The 22,950-nt window shown below is 44.0% G+C and overlaps 2 pseudogenes; both read left to right on the top strand.

The window, feature by feature from the left end:
* The first annotated feature begins 2,092 nt into the window (after nt 1-2,092).
* LOC147984716 (uncharacterized) lies at nt 2,093-3,166 on the top strand (annotated as a pseudogene).
* Nucleotides 3,167-3,487: 321 nt separating this feature from the next.
* Nucleotides 3,488-7,031, top strand: LOC147984715 (uncharacterized; annotated as a pseudogene).
* The last annotated feature ends 15,919 nt before the right edge of the window (nt 7,032-22,950 follow it).

Below are 22,950 nucleotides of genomic sequence, written 5' to 3'. Positions count from 1 at the left end.
GAATCTTCATGCGGGTATGTAAACGTCGATGCCTGAAATAGAGAATGAGAGGGGTTCATAGCACCGAGATTAAGTATTTGCGGCTGAAACCAGTATATATCATCTCTAGGAAGGTGGCTCATGATCTACATACGAAGCCAAGCGTGAAGAATAACTTTGGAAACAGGGGAGTATAAGAGAGTTAGGATTCGATCCTATGGAACTGTGGGTCATGGGCCCATCGTGTGGGTTAAAAGAAGAGGGTTGACATCTTGTACGGTCATGATAGTAAGGCATTTCAGAGAATAGCCGGTCATTTATGTTGGCAGCATAGTTGGTACCAAGGGAAAGGGATGAAGAGAACCATTTTCCTGCTCGTTAAAATGAGGTGGACCAATAGGCAAGGTTCTCATCCATCAGTGGTTACTAGAATGTCATCAACAATAGTAACAGGGTTACACTAGACAGTGATGAGGACACCACAACCATCGATAAGTCTCCAACAATTATAGGTCCAATCACAAGAAGTCGCACCAAACAATTAAGTGACCAGGTGAACGCTAACTTAAGTTTACCTTGTAACCTTGATGACACAACTATGCTTTCATCTCCATTGTTGTTGGTTGAACTTAGGTATAACATGGAAGCAATCCAATGACCTATGAGCTCTTGAAGCAACCGCTTTGGAGGAACAAGTTTGGAGAAAACAAGTTGCAAGTGAAGCTGATGCTATCAGTTTTTACCTCTGATATTTTGGTGTGGCACACCCATGTTATGGAGAGACGGGGCCATAGGGGTACATCAACAGAAGCTACATCGAATTATCTTTCCAATGCAAAAAACCTCACATCATTTGGAGTTGTGAGTCAAAAGTTCTAGTCATTCTCGTGGAAGGTGTCCAGGCTGTCAAGACTTCACGAATTTCCGAGGAGCTCTGCAACAACTCCCAAAGTTGACTACTTATTCACCCAAGAAAGCCATGCAAACCTACTTACTTTTGAAACCATTTTCACACCTAGCTAAGGGGGGGTTGTCCCTGCTATAAAACCCCATCTCCCCCATCCTCTAGGAATCCTTTTGTCAAACCATTCAGCTACAAGCTTATGCAGCAAGACTGCTTGAGAGATCCGAGAGATCTTGCTACCTTTGCTCTTGTGAGATCATTCGGATTCGCGAGAAGGAGCCTCTGGTTCCCCCTAGTTCGTGCTCTACAGTTCCGGCCATTTTGTGTGGATTAGTCCCGGTTTGTGGTTATGCGATTGTTCGGACAGCGGGTTGGAGTTCTTGTAGCTTCGGTCAGCCATCCCCAACGTACGGGTTGCATCCAACCTTGGCAGGTATAAAGCTAGTTATCCCGGCTGCTTGCAGCTAGTTATCCCTCCCGATTCGATCCTACACATGAAGATCGGGCCATCTTCGGGCGTGAACTTGTTCATCAGGTTCCCACCTATCATCTGGCATCAGAGCCTTCGTTGACATGGTAGGATTTGTTATCCAAGTTTATCTAGCTATCATCCCTTTAGATCGAGTGTTTTTCTAGCTATATTTTCTGTCCTAGAAGTCCAAAGCCCCACCAAAAATAAATCCAAGCCTTGTTGGTGCTGAGATCTTGTTGTTGCATACCTTGCATGTTCTTCATCTTTTAGATCTGCACCAAGTTCATCTTCGTAATTGCTTTCAGATTTGGTTGTTGCGCTCTGGAAAAAGAGAGTTAAAAAAGAGTGGCAAAAAATCAAAGAGAGAAAAAAAAGAGTGGAAAAAAGTCAAGAGAGAAAAAGAAAGTCTTGTGTAAGATCCAAAAGTTTCATCTTGATAGAACAAAATTTCAAAAGCTTGCGTGTTGTGTTTTTCAATCTTGGTGCAAAGTTGCAGCAGATCCATCCACATATTTTTCTTGGTTTGCATCAAGTTGATTTCAGCACAAGCCCCTTTTTGTTTACCCCACCGAGCTCCACCAAAAACCGAAGCTAGTTCTTTGATCCCTGTCTTGCAATCTCTTTAACACATCCGGGAGAAGCACAATCTGATGTGAACTCATAAGAACTTTGGTGAGTAAGAGGTGAGGTTGTGTGATTCCACAAAATTATCATATTCCACTTTTGGCCTTACTAACATGGCAGGATCTGGATCGAGTGTTCATGGAGAAAACCATGGGGAAGAAGATGGCCTGGTCACACGTGCTGATTTTTAGGAATTACAGAACATGGTTCGAGACCTTGGAAGGATGTTTCACGAGCGACCTCCAAAAGGTGGCGATAGGGTTCGACACCGACAACACCCTATTGACCCACTTGAGCAAGTTGGGGATGAAAATTCCGTGCATGCTACTGTGGATGGTGACTTGGAGGATGATAACAACAGCCATGGTGGACATGTGGCTGCTTCTCGTGGGCGTGGTGTTGCTGCTCATGGAGGGCAGCGAGGAGGACAACTTCGAGGGCGAGGGCATGGTCCTCGTGGGCACTACTATGACCCTCATGAGCGTGTTGCTCGTGGTCATGGAGATGATTTTGATGATTATGATGGTGTCCCATACCGTCGTGCTGCTGAAGATGGGCGTCGTGCAGAACATCATGATCGAGATGAGATGGCAAGAATCAAGTTGCACGCCCCCAAGTTCACAGGAAAGGAAGACCCCGATGCATATTTTTATTAGGAAGAGCAGTGTGATCAGATTTTTCGTATCCATAACCTTGCTGATCCGAAGAGAGTCAACCTTGCTTGTGTTGAGTTTTCTGGTTACGCACTCACTTGGTGGAATCAACTACAAGAAAATCAGCTGCTGCTAGGCCATGATCACATTGACACTTGGGATGAGATGAAACAAGCCATGAGGCGAAGGTTTGTTCCTTCACAATACCAAAGAGATCTCCGAAACAGATTACAGCGTCTCAGCCAAGGTACGCGCACGGTGGATGAGTACTGTAAAGAGATGGAATTGTTGTTGGTTCGTGCTCATATTCATGAAGATGAGGAGTCAAAGATGGCAAGATTTTTGCATGTTCTCGAAAATGAAATTTCTGATTTTGTGGAGATGTTTCCCTATAACACTCTACAAGATATTTGGGAGCAAGCAAAGCTCACAGAGAGGAAGGTGCAGTGGAGTGGTCATGGACGGATATCTCATAACCGCACCACCACACCATGGCAAAGGTTGCAGCCAAGTGCCTCTCATGGTGGTTCTTAGTTTCAGCATACTTCACACCCTACTGCCACCCGGCGAACATCGGCTTCATCGCCATCATCACCAGCCCTTAGGAATGTGGACAAGCGTGCTGCTGGAAGTACCTCTAACCCCACGGTTGTACCATCATCTCGAAGCCGAGATATTTAGTGTTGGAAGTGCAAAGGGCATGGTCACATTTCTTCTGAATGTCGAAACAAGAGAGTTCTCTTTGTGAATGAACAAGGTCAATGGGAATCTGAGAGTGAGCATGAAGATAATTGAGCATCGGATGATCATGAGGATGAAGAGGGCGAGAAGAGTGGTTGTGATATTTAGGCCGACATGGGAGATTGCTTTGTTTCTCGTCGTGTGCTTAGTGTTAATGCAGCTAGAGAAGAGAAAGGGCAGCGACATAATATTTTTCACACCCGTGGCACCATCAAGCACAAGGTTTGCAGACTTATTGTTGACAATGGCAGTTGCAACAACATTGCAAGTTTAGATTTGGTAGAGAAGTTGGGACTGAAACAAAGAAGGCACCCAAGTCCATATAAGATGCAATGGCTCAATGATTATGGTACACTTCGAGTAAGCAACATTGTCACCGTTCAGTTTTCCATTGGGAAGTACCAGAATCAAGTGGAATGTGACGTGGTGCCAATGCAAGCATGCCAATTGCTGTTGGGAAGACCTTGGTTGTATGATCATGATGTGCAAATCAGCGGCCGTACTAATCGTCTCTCATTCCAATACGAGGGAGAGCGCATATCTTTGCTCCCTTTGACACCCGAAGAAATATTGATGGATGATCTGAAAAAGAAAGAGAGAGTGAGCGAGAAACACTTGAGTGACATCCACCAACATAGTGAGCGAGAGAATCCAAAGCCAAATAAAACCCCACAACTTAAATTGACCAAGACATGGGAAAAACAGGGATTAGTTATGATGACTAGGAAAAGGGACATGCGAGAGTTGAGAGAACCCAATTCCGTGTTCTTTGTACATTTGTACAAGGACAATTTTCTTTCTACTAATGAATTAACCTCCACCGCTCCTAGTGTTGTTGTTGAAATTTTGCAGGGGTATGAAGATGTGTTCCCCAAGGAGATACCACCAGCGCTGCCACCACAAAGAGGCATTGAGCACCAAATTGATTTGGTCCCAGGGGCCCCATTGCCGAAACGACCACCATTCCGCACAAACCCGGAGGAAACCAAGGAGATTCAGTGACAAGTTGAAGGCCTACTAAACAAAGGTTATGTAAGGGGAAGTCTCTCTCCTTGTGCCGTACCCGTTCTTTTAGTACCAAAGAAAGATGGATCTTCCCCAATGTGTTGTGATTGTAGGCCTATTAACAACATCACCATGAGGTATAGGCATCCAATACCTAGGCTTGATGAACTTAGTGGTTCCACCATATTTTCTAAAATTGACTTGCGAAGTGGCTACCACCAAATAAGAATGAGAGAGGGTGATGAACGGAAAACTGCTTTCAAAACAAAATCTGTTTTGTATGAGTGGTTAGTTATGCCATTTGGATTGACAAATGCACTTATTACCTTCATGAGATTGATGAATCATGTGCTTAGAAAGTTCATTGGCATGTTTGTGGTTGTTTACTTTGATGACATCTTGATTTATAGCAAAACTTTGTATGAACATGTTGAACACATTCAGTGTGTGCTTGCCGTCCTAAGAGAGGAGAAATTATATGCTAACAAGGAGAAGTGCACATTTTGCATAGAAAAAGTTGTGTTTCTTGGCTTTGTTGTTTCAGGTCAAGGTGTGGAGGTAGATGAGGAGAAGGTCAAGGCCATCCGTGAGTGGATGCTTCCACAAAATGTAAGCCAGGTATGGAGCTTTCTTGGCCTTGCTGGCTTCTACCGTCGGTTTGTGAAGGACTTCAGCACCATTGCTGCCCCAATGAATGAGCTAACCAAGAAAGATGTTCCCTTCAAGTGGGCAAATGCACAAGAGAAGGCCTTCCAAGAGCTCAAAGAAAAATTGACATCTCAACCATTGCTTGCACTACCCAACTTTGGTAAGACTTTTGAAATTGAATGTGATGCAAGTGGTGTGGGTATTGGAGGTGTATTAATGCAAGAAGGTAGGCCTATTGCATATTTTAGTGAGAAGCTAAGTGGTCCAACTCTAAATTATTCAGTTTATGACAAAGAATTATATGCACTTGTGAGATCTTTGGAAACATGGCAACATTATTTGTGGCCTAAAGAATTTGTGATACATTCTGACCATGAATCTTTAAAGCACCTTAGGGGTCAACAAAAACTGAACCTTAGACATGCCAAAATGGAGTGAATTCGTAGAATATTTTCCCTATATTGTCAAGTACAAGAAAGGAAAAGACAATGTTGTTGCTGATGCTTTGTCTAGACGCCATATTTTACTCTCACAACTTGATACTAAAATTCTTGGGTTGCAAAGCATAAAAGAATTGTATGCCAATGGCCCATATTTTGCTGAACCACACTCAAAGTGTAGTGAGGGGAAAGGTTGGGAAATGTTTCACTTGCATGATGGATTCTTGTTTCGAGCTAACAAATTGTGCATCCCAGATTGCTCTGTTCGTTTGTTGCTTTTGCAGGAGGCTCATGCTGGTGGTCTCATGGGACATTTTGGAGCAAAGAAAACTGAGAGTCTGCTGATTGACCATTTCTTTTGGCCAAGGATGAGGCGTGATGTTGAGCGCTACATACTATGTTGTGAGATTTGCCGCAAAGCTAAGTCACGTTTAAATCCTCATGGACTTTATACGCCCTTATCCATTCCTAGTACACCTTGGGAAGATATTTGAATGGATTTTGTTCTTGGATTACCACACACTAAGAGGGGAAGTGATTCAGTTTTTGTTGTGGTTGATAGGATTAGCAAGATGGCTCATTTTATCCCGTGTCATAAGAGCGATGATGCTTCACACATTGCTGATTTGTTTTTCAGGGAAATCGTGCGGCTACATGGAGTACCACGCACTATTGTTTCAGATCGTGACACCAAGTTTCTGAGCTATTTTTGGAAAACGTTGTGGGCAAAGCTAGGGACAAAGCTTCTCTTTTCCACTACATGCCACCCATAAACCGATGGACAAACTGAAGTTGTCAACCGCATGCTATCCATGATGCCGAGAGCAGTTTTAAAGAAAAAATTGAAGATGTGGGAAGAATGTCTTCCCCACGTGGAGTTTGCATACAACGGGGTAGTACATTCGACCACTAAAATTTGTCCTTTTGAAATTGTTTATGGTTTCAAACCTGCTGCTCCCATAGATCTTTTTCCTGTAACATTGTAGGAGCGAACCAATCTTGATGCAAGTAAGCGTGCTGACTTCGTGAAGAAAATTCATGAGAAGACCAAGGAAAATATTGAGAAGATGACTGAACAATATGCAAAACGAGCAAACAAGGGAAGAAAGAAGGTGTTGTTTGAAGAAGGTGATCTTGTGTGGGTACACCTACGGAAGGATCGTTTCCCAGATCAACGCAAATGCAAGTTGCATCCACGTGGAGATGGTCCATTCAAAGTTCTTGCGAAGATCAATGACAATGCCTACAAGATTGACCTTCTGATGGATTATGGTGATAGTCCAACTTTCAATGTGTCCGACCTCTCTCCATACTTTGGACTATCAGAGTCGAGGACGACTCCTCTTCAAGAGGGGGAGGAAGATGAGGACACCACAACCATCGACAAGTCTCCAACAATTATAGGTCCAAACAAAAGAAGTCGTGCGAAACAAATAAGTGACCAGGTGAACGCTAACTTAAGTTTACCTTGTAACCTTGATGACACAACTATGCTTTCATCTCCATTGTTGTTGGTTGAACTTAGCTATAACATGGAAGCAATCCAACAACCTATGAGCTCTTGAAGCAACTGCTTTGGAGGAACAAGTTTGGAGAAAACAAGTTGCAAGTGAAGCTGATGCTGTCAGTTTTTACCTCTGATGTTTTTGTGTGGCACACCCATGTTATGGAGAGACGGGGCCATAGGGGTACATCAACAGAAGCTACATAAAATTATCTTTCCAATTCAAAAAACCTCACATCATTTGGAGTTGTGAGTCAAAAGTTCTAGTCATTCTCGTGGAAGGTGTCCAGGCTGTCAAGACTTCGCGAATTTCCGAGGAGCTCTGCAACAACTCCCAAAGTTGACTGCTTATTCACCCAAGAAAGTCATGCAAACCTTCTTACTTTTGAAACCATTTTCACACCTAGCTAAGGGGGGTTGTCCCTGCTATAAAACCCCATCTCCCCCATCCTTTAGGAAACCTTTTGTCAAACCATTCATCTACAAGCTTATGCAGCAAGACTGCTAGAGAGATCCGAGAGATCTTGCTACCTTTGCTCTTGTGAGTTCATTCGGATTCGCGAGAAGGAGCCTCTGGTTCCCCCTTGTTCGTGCTCTATGGTTCTGGCCGTTTTGTGTGGATTAGTCCTGGTTTGTGGTTCTGCTATTGTTCAGACAACAGGTTGGAGTTCTTGTAGCTTCGGTCAGCCATCCCCAACATACGGGTTGCATCCAACCTTGGCAGGTATAAAGCTAGTTATCCTGGCTGCTTGCAGCTAGTTATCCCTCCCAATTCGATTGTACGACGTGAAGATCGGGCCATCTTCGGGCGTGAACTTGTTCATCGGGTTCCCACCTATCAGACAGGATGCTACACCAAGGTGTTTACCTAAGCAGGGAATTATCACTACTTAGCTAATTCATATTACAAGAAAGGTAAAATGAAACAATGGAAGTGAAAATGCGATTGTCAGATTAAAGAAAACAATGAGAAGGAAAATGTGTTTAAACACATATTTCAGGGGTATATCCTTCCCAAGGACTAGCAGAGAATGATATCCATGACATGATATAACATAGAAAACCCTTTAGGAAAGGGAAGATAAGTTTCGTGACATTACCCATACAACGGTGTTCGGATAATTGATAAAGAAATTTTAGCATTGTGCTTCAAATGTTCTTATTAAAAATCGAAGTACCACATACATGCTTCAAGATAGCATCGAGATGGTCTTCAAGCAAACGTCAGACTTTAGATACTCAAAGGTTCCATCAGGAACACTCATAGAATAAGTCTTACAATTTCTTCATGGAAGAAAGGATAACCTTGCTAAAAAGGAAACTATAACAATAGGTCCTTCAGCCATGGGTGCTAGGCATGACATCACCTTACTAGGTTATATAAAGACCAATGTTATAACTCTTTGAAATATGTTCCAACCATTATATCTGACCGAGATTCAATTCTGATTGGTGTCAGGATACCTCGGATTGAGTATGCCTGAGAAGAAAAGGTGCAACGCAAATTGATGAGATGACATTGTAAGATTCTTGGGAAATGAACTACGGAAGCAAGTTTGAAAACAAGAGTTCATCATTAACCAAGGAGAAGATGAGGGTGGCTGATGGACTTTGTGACAATTCATTGAGAATTCCAAAAGGATGGATTTCCACAATTATGTGAACAAGGAGATAACCTTTGTCAGATCAAAGGATATATTGATGTATGCTCGAGGAAAACAAACACAACTAAACATTGGCTAAAAGGTTCACCCGAAATATGGGTTAGATAACATGACCAATGTTATAATGGTGATTCGATAATCAATACACAAAGAATGTAATTATTGTTCACTAACCCTCAAGCAATAGGGTTGCTAGAAGTTTTAAATTTTACACATCGTAGTCCATTTGTCGGTATTCCGGTTAGAAACAACAGGGGACCAAGAAATGAACGGAGAAGGCGATAAGTATCACTTGTATCAAGAATTCTTATTAGGTGATGAAATTCTCGTAGCATTCTTGACATAATAGACAATAATACTCCAAGGTAGAACATAACATAAGCTAGATAGCAAGGAAAGCAAGATACAATAGAAAACATGAACAAGTTTGTGTTGGGGGGAAGGGAAGAATGTTGTTCATGATAACACAAATCATTGAGGGACAAGGATGGTATTTCTGATCATGAATTCGTTTGATATCCTTGAAGAGCTTGGAATATTGATGATGATCACCACACAGTTGTCGAGAGATTTCATGAAGGTGTAATCGATCAGTGATGACATCAAGTCAAAGGAATGATGAAGCGAATAGTTATTGGAACCATGGGTATGACACAAACTTGAAATCAAGCTTGATGTTCTAGGAGAAATGATATGACGAGGAAAATCAATGTAAGCTTAGCTCATGGTCGAAAATTGTGCTCCGGGAAGAAGGACTAGGTAGCACGGTTAAAGTTTTGCACAATAATGATATAGCCGATCAGGATAGGAATGACTTGAAGGATTATTAAACTTGTTGGGGATATTACTATCAGTTGAGACCCGCCCAGGAGGGGCCGGGTCAGCTTCAATGGCGGGTTACGCAAGAAGCTCGGTAAACATCCAAGTTTATAGTTTATTAAGTCTTATAGAAGGCCCAAAGGCCTGCGGCTGGCTTGCGGCCCGATATTGTAAGTAAACCGCCATATGTAAGGAAATACTTGTACATAAAGACATGTAAAGAAAGTCACCAAGCCGGACACGATTACGAGCCGGCCGGGACTCTGTAGGCCACCTGGCGTGTAAGTGCATCTAGTGCCACCCCTAGTTGGTTTTGGAGTATTGACGACAAACCTAGTTGAGGGACTAATGTGTTTGTGAGAATTGCAGGATAACACAGATAGAAGTCCCTCATTGATTCGGTTTTCCTACCAGAGATGACCCCTAAAATGTATGAAGACATTGAAGTCAAAGGTGGTATGTGAAGACATTCACATTGAAGACTATGACAAGAGAAGACATCGCGTGAAGACTATGGAGCGCGAAGACTTAGCAGTTCCGTCATTCTGTGTTTTTCTTTGTTGAGTCATAGGAACCACCGCACTGTTAAGTGGGGTCCATGTGAACCAGTCAGAATGACTGAAGTGATGCTTAACCAAATCCTATGTCTTTGAGTGAAGACTATGAGAGCAAATCTTGTCCAGAGATGGATAAGTCAGCTTTGCTTGTAGCCCAAGTAAAGTTGCCGTGTGTGTTTGAAATCTGACTGTTGGAACACGTGTCAGTTCCTTAGTGACCAAGGGTCATTTTGGACAAATCAGGTCGAGTTGCCTAGTGGCTATAAATAGCCCACCCCTACAACCATAAACGGTTGGCTGCTCAGAGTTAGTGCACGGCTTTTGTCGTTTGAGAGCAACCCACCTCGAAGCCTTTGAGAGAGAATTCCTTGCGAGGATAAAGCCCTAAACACCCAGAGCTAAAGAGTGTTAGGCATCACTTAAGTCTTCCTGTCTGTGTGATCTAAAGACTTATTACACTTGAGGACTGTGAATCCTCCAGCTGGTTAGGTGTCGCGTTCTGAGCATCCAAGAGTCATTGTGGATTGCCGGTGAACGAAGTCTGTGAAGGTTTGGAAGTCTACCTTGAAGACTTACCAGAGTGATTGGGCGAGGACTGGGTGTCCTTAGCTCAAGGGGAATAAGGTTAAGACGAGGTCTTCTGAGTTGAATCTCACCCTCCCTAACCAGACGTACAGTTGTCACAGCAACTGGAACTGGTCCAACAAATCATTGTCTTCAACGAGTCACTGGTTTCATCCTTCCCTTCTCTTTACTTACTGTTGGTCCTTGTGAAGTCATTGTATGATTGCTTTATCTTTTGTCTTCACTGAGTGACTGCTTGTTCTGATTGGCTTCACAATATCTTCCTACCTGATCTTTACTGCCTAGCTGCTATTAGTCATTATGCTTTCACTCCATTGAATACTTGACTATGGTTTGCCTAGTGTAGTCTACCTTCCACTGCATGGTAATAGGTTTATTTCTATTGTTTATCTTCCAAACTTCCTTGTTTTGAAGACTTTCATAAAAATGGCCTATTCACCCCCCCTCTAGTCGAGCACTAGCACTTTCAATTGGTATCAGAGCAAGGTACTCCCTTGTTATGTGTGATTCGGTTTCACCACCTGGAGTTTTAGCTATGTCGACTGCAGGGATAATCAAAGTCTCCGCTGACATACTTGAGAGGCTCAACACACACGAGTTTCAACTTTTTGAGAAAAGAGACATCTACGGTGCCAACTATGGGCGAACTCATGCCTTGAAGGCAAAAGATGTCTCCTCATCTGAAGAAGAGTCTGATAGCAGTTCTGATGATCCTGAAGACATTGGAAAGGGCCTGCTATGCTTGTGAAGAAGTTCCAAAAATTCACCAAGAAGAAAGGCTTCAGAAAGTCCTCACGATCAAGCTCAAGGAATGATGAAGCTTCTGCTCATGACTACAAGAAGAGAACATGCCACAAGTGCAAAAAACCTGGCCACTACATCTCTGAGTGTCCGCAGTGGGACAATGAGAACAAGAAGAAAAAGAAGAGCAAGGAGTATGATTCTGACGACAAGAAGAAGAAGAAATACTCAAAGTCTTCTTCCAAGTCCTCCTCAAAGTCTTCATCACACAAGAAGAGCTCATCTGGCAAGGCACGTGCGTTTGTTGGCAAGGAAATAGATTCAGAGGAGGAGTCCGCTTCTGAGGAGGCGGAGGTGGAGTCTGAGGAGGAGTCCGATTCTGGCGTTGCGAGTCTGGATACAACATACATTGCCAAGTCCATCTTCAACACTGAAGACAATGACTCTATCACCGACACCGATGCAAATGACAAGGACTACTCCACTCCTACCTACTGCTTCATGGCACACGGTGCCAAGGTAAACACACGCACTACTCACTATCAAACTTCCAGTGAAGATGACTCTGATTGTGGTTCCAAACCCAGCTACAAAACACTGGCTAAAATTGCAACTGAACAACAGAAAGCTATGGAACATATTCAAAAACCGTTAGACAAAAGCGATGACCTATTAGACGCTGAAATGACTCGATCTCAGTCCTTAATTGAAGACATAAAAAATCTTCACGTTAAGTATGAGGAACTTCAAAGTCGTCATGAAACGCTCTCAACAACTCATGAAAAGCTTTCCTATGATTATCTTCAAAGGAAGCAAGATCTTGAGAAATTGAGAGAGGCTCGTGAAGATCTTCAAAAGGAAAACGAGTCACTTCACGCCAAACAGATCAGTTCAGCTCAGGAAGGATTTGAACCACCATGTATTAAATGTATTGAGCATGACAACGCTACTTCTGTTGTTGGTTGTTCTACTGCTGCTACCATTGCAATATCTTCAAATGCTAATGTGCCAACTAACCCCTCTGCTGAGGATGCCACTGCTATTGCTGATGAGAATGCTAGGTTGAAAACATTGCTTCAAACAGGGATGTTCAAAAGTCTCAAAGGGCATCAGACACTATGTGATGTCCTCAAAAGGCAAATCCTGAACCGAAACCCTAGGAAAGAGGGTGTTGGGTTTGAAAGGAAAATGAATGCTAATGGCTCTTACTGGAAAACTGAGCAGTACCCCAAAACCACATGGGTTGCTGCAAAGGGACCTTCAGTGGATCCATCCACCCTATCTGGTTTCACTTGTGCTAATCCCATTGTTATTGATGAATCCTTTGATGCAAACTATAAACTGTTTAAGAATCAGAAGGGTGAAATGTTTGCCAGGTATATTGGTACTAACTGCAGGAATGGACCGCCTATGAAGAAGGTCTGGGTGCCGAAAAGGTGTTTGGAGAATCTTCCTGTGAATGTCATCATGACACCACAGGTGAAGAATACAAACCTGAGTCGCACTAACGCAAATGTTTTGCAGAGAAGCCATACTCAGGCCTATGAATATGAGCATGTTTCATCAAACCGCCGTGTTCATAAGACCAAGAACTATTTTGCTTATTCTTATGAGTACTATTGTCCACCTGCAATATTTTTTGCTAGGGCTCCAAAGCCAAAGTTCTCAGATGCTGCACTTAGACTCATTGCTTCAAAGCCACCCTTGAAGATGTGGGTAGCTAAGAAATCTTAACTCTCTTTTGCAGGGAAAGGTCTCTAGCCAAAAACCAAAATTGTCTGAAGCTATTGCTGGGGACCTTAAACATCTTGTAGGGCGCAAGATCAAATGCCCAAATGGTCTTATTATGTATATTGTTCTTGAGTCGCTTGCTACTTGCCCTATCAGTCCTAACCTCGATCTAACCTTTCATAATCCACTTGCTCGTCAAATGTTTTTTCTTCACAATTCTCTTCGTGAAGCCTATCCCCCTAACTGCACTGTAGGGTACGACACCAGCTGCTTCAGAATGGATTATTGATAGTGGGTGTACCAATCACATGACTGGCAAGCGAAGCCTTCTTGTGGACTCAACCTTACGTCCATCTGACAAAAGTCACATCACATTTGCTGACACTGGTAAAAGTAAGGTATTGGGTCTAGGTAGAGTTGCAATCTCAAAGGATCAACACATGGATAAAGTCATGCTTGTTGAATCCCTTGGTTTCAACTTATTGTCTATCTCAATGCTTTGCGATTTAAACATGATTGTGATATTTGGAAAATATCGTTGCCTTGTTCTAATGGAATCTGACAAGTCTCTAGTGTTTGAAGGGTATCAGAAAGATGATTTGTACGTGGTAGATTTCTCAGCAGGACCACATCTTGCCGTATGTCTTCTAGCAAAATCTTCAGAATGCTGGCTCTGGCATCGGAGGCTAGGGCATGCTAGCATGAGGAACTTGCACACTCTTGCAAGAAAGAAGCATGTCATAGGCATCGATGGCGTCAAGTTCAAGAAGGATCACTTATGCGGTGCCTGTGAAGCAGGAAAGATGACGAGGGCCAAGCATCTGTCGAAGACAATCATGACAACGACTCAACCCTTTGAACTGCTCCACATGGATCTTTTCGGTCCCACTCATTAATCAACTCTTACTACTACTGCTTGTCTCTATGGCTTTTTCATTGTTGATGATTATTCAAGATATACTTGGGTGCATATAATCCTCTACAAGACTGAAGTGCAAGATGTCTTCAGACGCTTCGCCAATCAAGCAATGAACAACTATGGCGTCAAGATAAAGCACATCAGAAGTGACAATGGCACTGAATTCAAGAACACTGGCCTAGATACATATCTTGATACTTTGGGCATCACACATGAATTCTCAGCTCCGTACACGCCACAGCAGAATGGCGTCGTCGAACACAAGAACATAACACTTATAGAGATGGCTCGGACGATGCTTGATGAATACAAGACTCCAAGAAAATTCTGGCCTGAAGCCATTGATATTGCATGCCATATCATCAACCGTGTTTATCTTCACAAGCTTCTGAACAATACATCCTATGAGCTCCTTACTAGCAAGAAGCCAAATGTCAGTTACTTCAGAGTATTTGGTGCCAGGTGCTGGATCAAGGATCCACATCACACTTCAAAATTTGCACCAAAAGCACATGAAGGTTTTATGCTTGGATATGGAAAGGATTCGCACTCCTACAGAGTCTTCAACCTCTTTCACTATAAAGTGGTTGAAACTGTGGATGTGCGGTTCGATGAGACTAACGACTCGCAAAGAGAGCACCTGCCAAATGTGCTAGATGAAGTTCCATCCAGTGAATCAATCAAACTTATGGGAACTGGAGAAATCATACCTTCTAAAGCTCAGCCTGAAGAGGAACTTATCATCTCTACACCTGATCAACCTAAAGACAATGATCAACCTGAAGACAATGCTCAGCCTGAAGACAATCCTTCTAACGATGACAATGATCAGCAAGAGAAAAATCTTCGTCCTGGACATCCTCATGTTGCAAATGAAGTACAGATTGAGAGAATAATTGATAGCATCAATGCACCAGGTCCACTCACTCGTTCAAGGGCAACACAGCTAGCAAATTTCTGTGGGCATTTCGCATTTGTCTCATTATCTGAACCCAAGAAAGTTGATGAAGCCTTCATGGAACCTGAATGGATTCAAGCTATGCAAGAAGAGCTTCAACAGTTTGAGCTGAATAATGTATGGGAACTGGTTAAGCGTCCTGATCCTCGCAAGCACAATATAATAGGCACCAAATGGATATATCGCAACAAGCAAGATGAGCATGGTCAAGTTGTCAGAAACAAAGCTCGTCTCGTTGCTCAAGGATATACTCAAGTTGAAGGGATTGATTTCGATGAGACATTTGCTCCTGTGGCTAGACTTCAAGCCATACGCATATTGCTGGCCTATGCAAATCATCATAACATTCTTCTGCATCAAATGGATGTGAAGAGAACTTTTCTCAATGCAAGATTGATTAAGAAGTGTATGTTGCACAACCGCCTGGCTTTGAAGATCCAAAACATCCTGATATGGTGTACAAGCTCAACAAGGCACTGTATGGCCTCAAACAAGCCCCTAGGGCTTGGTATGACACACTCAAAGACTTCCTGAAGAGCGAAGGCTTCAAACCTGGTTCCCTCGACCCTACTCTCTTCACGAAGACATATGATGGTGAACTGTTTGTGTTCCAAATATATGTGGATGACATTATCTTCAGCTGCACCAATCAGAAATACACTGACGAGTTTGGATATATGATGCAAGAGCATTATCAGATGTCCATGATGGGTGAGCTAAAGTTCTTCCTTGGTCTTCAAATACGTCAGCAACGCAAGAACATCTTTATATTTCAAGAGAAATACCTCAAAGATTGCCTGAAGAAATTTGGAATGCAAGATTGCAAAGGCTACACGACGCCAATGCCAGCCAAACAACATTTGGGTCCCGACGACAATGGTAAAGAGTTTGATCAAAAGGTATATTGCTCCATGATTGGTTCCTTACTTTATTAATGTGCATCTAGGCCAGATATCATGCTTAGTGTTTGCATGTGTGCCCGATACCAAGCGGCACCAAAGGAATCGCATCACTTAGCTGTGAAGCAAATTCTCAGATATTTGGCTCACACCCCAACCGTAGGATTATGGTATCCAAAGGGCTCAGAGTTTGATCTAGTTGGATTCTCGGATGCTAATTATGCTGGTGACAAGGTGGATCGTAAGTCTACATCAGGCACATGTCATTTTCTGGGATGATCACTTGTATGTTGGTCTTCAAAGAAGCAGAACTGTGTATCTCTCTCCACTGCTGAATCTGAATACATTGCTGCTGGATCTTGCTGCGCTCAGCTTCTATGGATGAAGCAAACACTCAAAGACTATGGCATTCACGGGAAGCAAGTACCACCCTACTGTGACAATGAAAGCGCCATCAAGATTGCCAACAACCCAGTTCAGCACTCGAAGACAAAGCACATTGAAATTCATCATCACTTTCTCAGAGATCATGTTGTGAAGGAAGATATTGATATCATACACGTCAACACTGAAGAGCAATTGGCAGATATCTTCACCAAGCCCTTGGATGAGAAGAGGTTTTGCAAGTTACGGTGTGAGCTAAATATCTTGGAATCCTCAAATGTCCTGTGGTCAGGCACACATCCTAACACTTATGCATGTTGATGACTTAGATGTGCAACACACGAAGTAAAGTATATCTTCAATCAATGAAGACTTACATTCTGAGTGTGAATACATTAACATGGAATTTGACTTCAGAGCGCCACGATAATTGTGCGCCGTGTCTGGGTCTAATACTTCCTATACGGTGGGTAACGCCACCACCAAATTCTTTTGTTTGAAGTGTTTTACCCATGGCGTTACATGTGCTATGTCTTCACATTTTGTTTGTCTTCATTTTCAACTTGTCTTCATGATTATCTTCACTATGTTGACTTGATTGTCTTTTGATATATACATACTAGTGTTCTGTCCTCTATAACATTCACTTATAGCTACGTCATCCTTGTTGAATCTTTTGAACTAAGTGAATGTGATCGGACCCTAATCTCTCTATGCTTTCTATCTCAAACTCTATCTGTCCAAATCATATGCATTCTATTGAAACTGTCGAATGTATTCTCTGTGTCCTAGTCTGCAGAAGATACAGAGACAAACATTAAGTCTGTTTTCAATGCCAATTCCTCCACCTGAAACCCGGAGAAGTGGGAGCGACCACCCGACAATCCAGGCGTGCGTGGGAACGTGGAAGAACCTCCGATATGTTGCATGATGGCCACTTGTCCTTCAGATGTGAATCCCCAGGGGCACCTGTGTAATAACACGGTGCCGTCCCTGTCCCTATAAATACACACCTCACCATAGTCATTATCCTTTCTTCCACTCTTGCACAAACCCTAGCGCCACCGCTAGCCCTCGACGACGCTGGCGACGAAGCGCTTAGCTGCCGTGACCTCACCGACACCGTCTTCATGTCGGTCGCGGACATCGTCTTCTCCGCCGTCACCGTAGGTGTCCTCCGTCGCCAAGTTAGGGCACGAACAATCGAACTGCTCGGCCTCCTCTCCCACTCCGTCTAGCAGTTCTTCGTGTGGTAAATAAAACTTCCTTTTTACGGCCCCTTTGATCCTATAGATTCATCACTTTCTACCACAAGCAGTTTCTGTTCACACAAGTTGGATCTATTTCATACTGCATCTCATAATATGCCTAGTATGTTCACTTATGCTTCACAAAGTAGTTAGATTCCTCACTTGTACTTATTCATGGATTCGTACAAATCTGGAACAAACTCTCTATCTATGAGTGAATGTCTTCGCACTATGAGGTCAATGTCTGCTAAACTGATTTATCTTCAAAATCTTCTGAGAATGCATATGAACTCTTCCCCTTCCCTCACACCTTAATGCTGTCACAGGTACATGTCCGTGGGAGAATCCCTTGGTTCTCATAGTCTGCATTCATTTGCAGAATTCTTACATCATCATATAAATTCTCCCGAAGCCAGTTCCTATTTGACCAGCAAGTGGAAGCCTTTGAAACCTTTGAACATGTTGAAGCCATTCAGTTTGAAGATCATGGCACCAGAGAAACCTACAAGAAAGGGTGGCAGACAGCGTCGTGGCAACACCTCAAGAGATTTGCCTCCTGTCCTCTATGAGTTGTACAAGACAGATCCAGAGGAGGACTACAATCAGCGAAAAACTCGAATCCAATGGATTCGAAGATATTGGGCAGAACAGTGGTTCAAGTACAGGTTCATGACCCAGGAGTATGCTGAGAAGAATGCCATCAAACGACCATGGGGAGACATTCTATATAGAAATCTTCAACCCAAGTCCAGAGCTGAAGCCATTGAACAAGGCTTCTATCCTTGCATGGTTCGTGGACCGCAGCCTGCGGATGCAGACCCATCTTCATTACTGTGGTGTCGTGATGATAATCTGTTCAAGCACAACCTTCAGTTTGCCAGGAACTTGGCCAAAGAGAACAAGAAGTCATGAGGCTTAGAATTCAATCCAGGCCCCTCTGCTCCTCGTGCTGATGGCACACGCGAAGCTAAACCCAATCTTGTTGTGCCCTTCTACAACCTGGAAGGTCTCATCACTCATATCATGGTTCAAGGGACAGCCGTGGATGAGCCTGCAGATGACGCTGAATCTGATGAAGCGCCTGCACCGCCGAAGCCAAAGAAACTGAAGAAGCCTAAAGCTTCAAAGCCTGCTCCTGCACCAAAGGTCTTACAGGCGAAGCCTCTGGCCACTGCACCTCCTGAACACAGTGTGCAGTCTGAAGATTTGTCACGCAACTCCAAGCCCTCGAGAGTAAAGATGCCCTTGCAACCCACCAGCCAAGAACTGACTGTTGCTGCTATTCTGCGCAATGACGTCATTGATCTGTCCAGCGATGAAGATCTTGCAGATGATGCTCTTGAGCAACTGATCAAGAGCAAAGAAGAAGCAGAAATCTTCAATGATTTGCCTCTCTTTGACGTAGCAATCCTTCACAACTTCATTGATGAGTGGTTTGAAACCCCCAATCTCAGCTTTGATGATCTGCAACTTCCAATTGGCCTCAGTGTCGCTTTCACTGGCGCCATTGCTTCTGAGCTAGCTCTAGCTCAGCGCATCGTTGAACTGAAGCAAAAGATCCACTATGAGAAAGCTCAGTTCAAGCAGCACATGGCAAAGCTCAGCGTGCAAGATGTCAAGAACTTCAAGACTATGCTGCATGAGCTCAAGGAAGCCTTTCTCAAGAAACGCGAAGAAGCTAAAGGTTCTCGTGAGCGCATGAAGAGTCTGGCTGAAAAGCGCAAGGCTCTTGGGCGTCCTGGCATCGATCCCAGGATGGCTGCAAAGAAGAAGAAGAAGCCAGCTGTGGCCGAACCCGATGCAACAAGGAAGGAAGCACATCCCATTGTCTTCCCAGCCAGTATGACAGGCTCGAAGCCTAAGGTCCCCACAGTGGCTTCAGAATTAAAGAAGAAAAGGGCTGCCGAGGCTAAAGCCAGAAAGAGGAAACATCCTGAAGCTTCTGATGTCGCTCCCTCCAAGAAGAAGCGCAAAACCAAGAAAGATCGGGCTGCTCCCACAGAGCCCCTTATTGTTGAGCCCATCTAGGTTGCTCATCCTTCCTCTTCGCATCAAGAACGACGGATGGTAATTCATGAGCCTGCTTCCACAGAAGCTCCTAAAGCTGAAGACATTCCAGCAGTTGACCCCACCGCTGCTGAAGACATTGGTCACCATGACAATGTTTAAGATGATGAAGTCCTTCCTCAGATCGAGGACCAATTGGTATCATCGCCTGTGCTTACGGACAGCGAACTCATCAGCATTGGTCGTCCTCTGACGCCAACTGCTCAGGATGCATCGTGGGCTAATCACCCATAGAGACAAGACACTCCAAGCTCTCCCCAACCGCAAGCTACCCCAACAGTGCAAGATGATGATGACTTTAAGGCCCAGCACGCTCCATCTCCACAAGCATCGCCCACATTACGCAGGCTTCGCAAAGGACCAAGGCCACAAGTCACTCCCACAATGCACGTGTCTGAATCCGAAGCCAAAATGGCTGACGATGTTCCGGCTGCATCAGCCGATGAAGAAGAAGATGAAGAAGAAGCCCCAAGAGATTCAAGAGTTGCTCCACCCCCGTCTCACCAAGATGTTGTTCCCGAGGAGAACGTGACCGACCCTCCAGCTTCTGAAGTGGAGGTTAACAACCCTGAAGTAGCCACCAACATCACTGTTGACGCCAATGACGTTGTCATGGTTGACGCCAATACGGCGCCAGAAGCCAATGAGGCACCAGAAATCAATGCAACACCTGAAGTCAATGCTGCAGCACCTGAGGTCCAAGCACCTGAAGCACATGTGGCCCCTGAAGCCCATGAAGACAATGACAATGCCCCTATTCCCCCTCCAAGACCTCACACAATGGAGCTGGCATTTGATTGTGGTCAGCCGGTTATGGTTAGATGGTCCATTCTGACTCCTTCGCCTGCTGCTGGTCCACAATTTGAGTACCACGTCGAGCACAGGCCTCAAGTTCAAAAGCCCAAGCCAAGACTTCCATGATTCCCAGGCACTGCCACTTCACCTGGGGTCTTCAATGCAACTGGCTTCGTGGCACATAATACCTTCTTCAACAGCTCCAAGAACCCCTATACAAGACCGCTCATTTCCTCAGATAGGTTCTGGAGCTATCAGCAGCGCAGCTACTATTCCTGTGTCCTATACAATCAAGGGCGCATATTTCCACATATGCGCCTCGACTCTGAAGCTATAGCTGGTCTGCCCTGTCTCGAAGAAGCATTGGACTGTTTCAGAGATGCTGGTCTGTTGCAGTTCGTCACTGACAAGGAGCACTGGAACGAAGAATTGCTGCTTTAATTCTATGCCACTCTTCATATTCGAGGCTACAACAGGGATCCGAAGACTTGGGTCCTTGAGTGGATGACATGCAATGTCCATCATGAAGCTAAAGCTCTTGATATCATTGAGCTCATAGGCCTGCACACTCCTGGTGAATACTATGAACCAGGTTGTCAACAACATCGAAATGCCTTGGAAAGCATCTTTCAGAACCCAGAACCCAACATGAGTCAAATGCTCAGCATGATGAAGCCTCTACCTCATGACGCAGAAGACCCATCTGAGTTCTTTGTTGAAGACCTAGAGTACCTGCCTCGCACCATTTACCACATCATCAGGAAGACTCTATGGCCTGTCAAAGGACACTCATCTGCAGCGAAGCTTGAAGGAGCAATGAAGAATTTGGTTTTCTATATCTTCAATAGCATCAGCTTCAATGCTCAAGACTTCTTCATCAGGCAGTTGGCTGCGTCTGGCTCTGACATCTTTGGGTTGAAATTATATGCTCCATGGGTCATGCGTCTGATAAAGCGTCACTCAGCTTTCAACTATCAGCCGTCTGCGCGCAATCATCTTATATTCTTGCCCGAGGTTGATCTGTCAGTTGAAGCCATTTACCCAGAGCCTGCTAAGGATCCCATTTATCTTCACAATGCTGATCACCAAAGCTTCACCCAAACCATTGAAGGAATTCCAGCAGTGTCTCATGTTTATCCCCTTGCTAGAAACACACATGCCCCTCGTGCTCAAACTGATGCCACTGGTAGCACCATTGCGCAAAGGCCTCAAAGACGATCTCGTGTCCTCAATAACCGAGAGCTTCTCGTCGCGCTGCATCAGAAACAGGACAAACATCACGACTGGCTTAAGAGTCAGATGCAAAGCCTCTTGGTGGATGTCAACCGCATTCGCAATCTTGCCACCAAGAATGCCTTTGTCACTCATGAAACCCGTCGGAGGTCGTGGAAGAGTTTGACCCTATTGAGTGCTGAAGCTGACCTGCACGATGATGGCTTCACCGAACGCTTCAAGTTTGACTCAACTCCTCCCAGAAATGCTCACTTGCATCGGACTCCCTCACTTGAAGACTCTGAATACTCGTCCTCAGCTACGACCGTAAATGCCAGAGTCATCGATGACCAAGATGATGAAACTTCCCCTCCTCCAACTTCAGCACGTGACGACACTGCACTAGGTTCCTCTGCACCACCGGATCTCACCGACGACCCTGCTGCCTCGCCTGCACCTCATGGGAATGAGTAGGCGCTCTATGTCTTCAAACCTTTTTGGTCCTCACTGACAAAAGGGGAAGAAGCATATGAGTTGATAGTCTTCAAGCGGGTCTATATGGGTGGTTGATTTTTTTTGCTACTTTTGCCAAGTGCTTACAACTCTCGTTTTCGATACATTTGGTTCTGCTACTTATTTGCTATTCTGTGGTGCGATGATAAATTCCGCATGTGCGACGATAAATTCCGCACTTAGATCATTTTGCAGACATCCATTTTTCATTATGCATGTCATTATCTTCGTTACATCATATCTTGCATAATGACTTGTCATCATAAATTGAAGAGGATCTCCACAAGTACAACCTGCCATGTGCATTTGCATACTAAAAGAAAATTACTTATATGCACATCTTCAGGGGGAGCCTTTGCCACTTATGAAGACAATACCCTATCCATTACAATTTCACATATTTTATTCCCCGTTGAAAACTTCAACTAGTTTGTCATCAATCACCAAAAAGGGGGAGATTGTAAGTGCATCTAGTGCCACCCCTAGTTGGTTTTGGAGTATTGACGACAAACCTAGTTGAGGGACTAATGTTTTTGTGAGAATTGCAGGATAACACAGGTAGAAGTCCCTCATTGATTCGGTTTTCCTACCAGAAATGACCCCTAAAAATGTATGAAGACATTCAAGTCAAAGGTGGCATGTGAAGACATTCACATTGAAGACTATGACAAGAGAATACATCGCGTGAAGACTATGGAGCGCGAAGACTTAGAAGTTTTCTCGTTCTGTGTTTTTCTTTGTTGAGTCATAGGAACCACTGCACTGTTAAGTGGGGTCCAAGTGAACCAGTCAGAATGACTGAAGTGATGCTTAACCAAATCCTATGTCTTTGAGTGAAGACTATGAGAGCAAATCTTGTCCAGAGTTGGATAAGTCAGCTTTGCTT

This window comes from Triticum urartu, chromosome 2A, assembly GCF_056163025.1.
Source record: "Triticum urartu cultivar PI428250 chromosome 2A, HENAU_Tu73, whole genome shotgun sequence".
NCBI lineage: Eukaryota > Viridiplantae > Streptophyta > Magnoliopsida > Poales > Poaceae > Triticum > Triticum urartu.
The sequence above is the reverse complement of the archived record's forward strand: the minus strand, read 5'-3'. Positions and strand labels throughout refer to the sequence as shown.